This window comes from Lactuca sativa, chromosome 7 (assembly GCF_002870075.4).
Source record: "Lactuca sativa cultivar Salinas chromosome 7, Lsat_Salinas_v11, whole genome shotgun sequence".
Lineage (NCBI taxonomy): Eukaryota > Viridiplantae > Streptophyta > Magnoliopsida > Asterales > Asteraceae > Lactuca > Lactuca sativa.
The window spans coordinates 181,187,623-181,191,875 of record NC_056629.2 but is presented as its reverse complement, the minus strand read 5'-3'; the positions used below and the strand labels follow the sequence as shown (position 1 = coordinate 181,191,875).

The 4,253-nt window shown below is 35.6% G+C and overlaps 1 long non-coding RNA gene across 4 annotated transcripts; it reads right to left on the bottom strand.

Annotated features, from left to right (window-relative positions):
• Positions 1 to 3,191, bottom strand: LOC111914348 (uncharacterized). 4 transcript variants are annotated; one of them, XR_002857785.3, is made up of 4 exons: positions 3,028 to 3,191; positions 2,246 to 2,520; positions 505 to 644; positions 1 to 416 (listed from the first exon to the last, which is right to left on the bottom strand). It is a non-coding gene; the product is annotated as an uncharacterized LOC111914348 (long non-coding RNA). The 4 variants fall into 4 exon arrangements; XR_002857784.3 differs by having other exon boundaries at positions 1 to 411; positions 3,028 to 3,183; XR_008225127.1 differs by lacking the exon at positions 505 to 644 and having other exon boundaries at positions 1 to 411; positions 3,028 to 3,181.
• Positions 3,192 to 4,253: the final 1,062 nt, after the last annotated feature.

Below are 4,253 nucleotides of genomic sequence, written 5' to 3'. Positions count from 1 at the left end.
TGATCCGAATAAACAGTTTACTTGGTATTTAATTTTTGTATATGAAAACAAGAATCCAGACCCCAACACCATGGATTTGATTGGAATTGGACCCCAATTCGGTGTTGTCAGCCTCTTCTTCAAAAGAAGAGAAATCCTTTGGGTTCTCATATTTACATACTGTATGTAAAGGAAGCCTCAATCACTTTACTCAACTCAACAATACACAACATGTGTGTCATAAATAAATAAATAAATACAAGAACAAGAACAAGAAACATACACGCTGCAAGAACCTTTCCCCAGCTGCAACAGTAACTCATCATTAAGTCGTCTGAAGAACCTCTGAAACCCTTCATGTATCCAACCAATCATCATGTCTCTTAGCTTCAATATCAATCCCAACTCTTCATCAAGAACAACACGGAAATCCTACACTAACATACATATCCAACACCAATCAATGTTACTGGCCAAACAACCAATAAAGCAGATTTGGTAACTGAGAGATAGTGTCTGTCTAACCTTTTAATTGTATCTGTAGCACTGATAAACTTGTTATAATTTTCATACACTAACATTTGCAAGTCAGTGTCAAGATTCTTGATTTCAGCAGCCATTTCCACATGTCTCTGAAGGAGGCCTTCCAGATTTGACTTTTGTACCTGATACGTAAGGGAAAGAAGCATCAAAAGGTGCTCAAAGCTGACAATGTAGCCATGGATTGATGTCCTTATCACTCTTCATTATTCAAAGTGCCTCAGACTTGGATAATGTAAACCTCTTATATGGAGGCCTGGTAAATGTTTGGAAGTACAGAATTAACCACTTAGGACATACTAGATCACATTAGTGGTGCACATTTTGTATTCATCTTTTAACACATTTATAGCCCTTTCTTGCATGTGCTTACAGTCATAGACTTAAGATGCTATATATATATCAAAACTCAAAATATATTTGATATCTTACAGAAAATTAATAGGATGGATTGAGATTTGAGAGTCTAATAACACCACAAGAAACCACATGCACTTTCGAAACCCTAATCTTCATCAAACTATGTCGAATATCATATTAATAGATAACTGTTGTAAAGTGTTATTGCTTTTTTTGTTAATGAAAGCCAGTCCCTAGCATCCCATCTTTTTTCATGACTAAATTTGTGACAACATTTGTATTATCTATGATGCAACAAAGCCCTATTATAGTCCTTCCCCAACTTGTTTGATCAGTTCCACTACACAAACCATTTCTTTTTTTTTTTTTTGGTATATTCCCGATGGTATACAAGTACCATGTACATGGATCTGCTAGAGAAAGGGCCTGAAATTTCATGTTAAGCATATTATCACTTGGTGGGGAATGGCCTGAAAAATCCAATGAGTGATTAATAATCTTGTTAGTTGTTAGACACAAAAACTAGTTCTGACAGGTCATCAGGTTAAAAGAAGGCCCCTGACTAAATTAGTCTAGTATTGTTTAAAGACTCAACACAAAAAATAGTTATCATCCCAAAGTCTGATGAATCATTTGTTTTAAAGAAGTTCGATCATTTGGTTTAAAGAAAAAGTTCCCTGACTAAATTAGTCAAATATTTGTTTGTAACTCAAGATAGGGTTAGGAGAAGGACACAGCTCACCCTTACTCATCCCCGAAAAACAAAATCTAAGCCAGAAAATGAAAAGATTGTAAACATTTTATAATGTAAGTTGTCAAATAGTAAACCAGTCACATAATAATTTAGACTTAAGAGTTTAATGATAGGCTTAATTAATAGGAGGCTTATCTTTAAAAAACCTACAGGTTCAACCTTGACTGGTAAGGAAAGAGCCCTTGTACTAATTACTAAAAGAATAGAAGATATAAGCCTATCTATCTAACTTCTTTGACAAATGTAAATGAAGTATGCCAAAGATTCTCTATAATGCACTCAGTGATTCTCTAATTGAACAATTTTACTCCTCCCAGTGGCTAAGGTTAACAGCATCAAAGTGTTGGCAAAAACATGTTCGATTCAATGGAGAAATCCAGATTTCTAAATCTGGAATAAGGGTGATGTGGAACCTTCATTGTAAGTCTTGAATAGCATAGTGATATGTATATACATTTGATACTCATAGAGAGAAACAGTTTACCTCTGACATGAAATGGGCTCAATTAAATTGTAATATAACCCAGATTTTGATACAACATTAAGAGATAAAAGAAGAGAGGGAGAAGTTTTTATTTAATAAAATATTTAAGATGAGATGAGAGGGCGTACAAGAAGGTTCATGTACTGATCGGCATCGAAGGAGGTGGTGTTGATAGTGTCGAGAGTGGCAAATCTTGATGTGGTGTTGGTGGGAGCAGAAGTCTGAGAAGCATCCTGTGAATAGAAACTCGACAGCAGATCTCAAGTTCTCTTTACCTTATCATCCTCCACTGCCATTTTTCTCTTTCTCTCTAGTCCCTCTTCACCTGTACCTATGTATGTTTCTTCTCCTAAACCACACTCAATTAGATATCTTCTCTGTAGTGTATAACTTCCTCCCTTATCTGAGAGTACCAAAATGTAAACAATGTAAACAACAAATCACAAAAAAACAGGCATAACTCATATCAACAACATTATTTGAGACATTCTACTAACAATTCACACACAAATAGGCATCAGTCATACTTCATGTTAACATCAAACAAGATTAAAGACCAAACTATATCAACCAGACGTAATTCAGAAAACCCTGTAAACTGCTCTATTTCAAGAATCACATAAAACCAACTACCAACTGTAGACTTTATAACAGCAAATCAGATTATATCAAACTGCCTTAAAATCATCTGCTTCATCGATTCCAAAAAAATAAATAGATAATTCATCAGCTTATACCGAACCATAAAAAGAAATCCGGATTCCAATCAATAAACTGGGAACCATATACTAGAAATCAGACAAGAAATTGAGTTCTAGATTCAAGTAAATCACGTGCTTCATCTATTCCAGAAATCAAAATTCATGTATCGATCCTGGAGGTATAACCGGATAAAGAAAGTGGGACTAACCGGATCGGAGAAAGAGCAGTAGCCGGCGCCGGAGATCGGATGTCTAGACGAAGATCGGAGAGGGTCACGTTTATGTTTTGAAAACCGGACCGCACCTGCCGGTTTGACCGGTTCAACCGGGAACGGGTCCCGGATCCGGTTCTTAAATGCCAAAAAATCGGTATTCATGTGAACCGGTGAAAACCGGTCCGGTTGAACCGGCAAAACCGGTCAAAACCAAAAATTTTAAAACACATTTATTTTTTGATTTTTTGTGTTTTTTTATATAATTATATTTAATTATGGCATCATCTTGTTTTCTCGGTTTTTGAGACCAGTCCGACCGGTTGGACCACCTGAACCATCGAACCAGTAAGACGACCGGTTTGGTCTCCGATCCGGTTTTCAAAACATTGGAAGGGAGTGTAAAGAACGAACGTGGAATAATAGACAGCCGAGGGGAGTATTTGGGGGAGAATGGGGTATATAGGTAATTTTAATGAGGTGTTCAAATAAATACAAGTGCCAAAAGCTAATACAATACGAACTTGACGGAAAATAAAACCATTTTGGGTAACACGACCAATACGATAAATAAACCGGTAAGGTTAGGGTCAAAAATATGGTTTGAAAATATCTCATTTATTTATATGTAATTTTTTTTGAATTTTTTAAATAAACTATAAAGATTCAAAACCAAAACCATAGGTAAAAGAAAATCTTTGGATTGAGTCGTTTTGTAATGTGGAAATAAATTAGTTGTCCATATCAAAACTTCATTTTTAGTTTTTTTCGTTTTCTCCCAAACTATATAGTCCCTTTGACAATTCTCCCATCCTCATGATCTTGTTTTCCACCTCCCTAATTCTTATTTTTTCCATTTTGTCATTTGGACTTGCTATGACTCTATTTATCTCGCCTCTCAACTATCACTTTTTCCTTTTTGACTGCTCAACTCCCACTCTTTCAACATGTTTAGTGTTTCAACCTCACATGACACAACATCACGACATGTTTCAAAGTATACCCCTAACAAGCAACCCGACACGAACTCGACATTAAAATAAAGTTGACACAACATGGCATGTTAATTAAACGGGTCAGGTTAAGGTCAAACACTTTCAACCTGTTTATTGTTTCGACACGACACAAACTCGCACACGACAGAACACGATTGCCACATCTAGTTCCAATAAACTATTTTTTTACAGAAAAAAAATACTTATCTCATATCCAAACATTTTTTT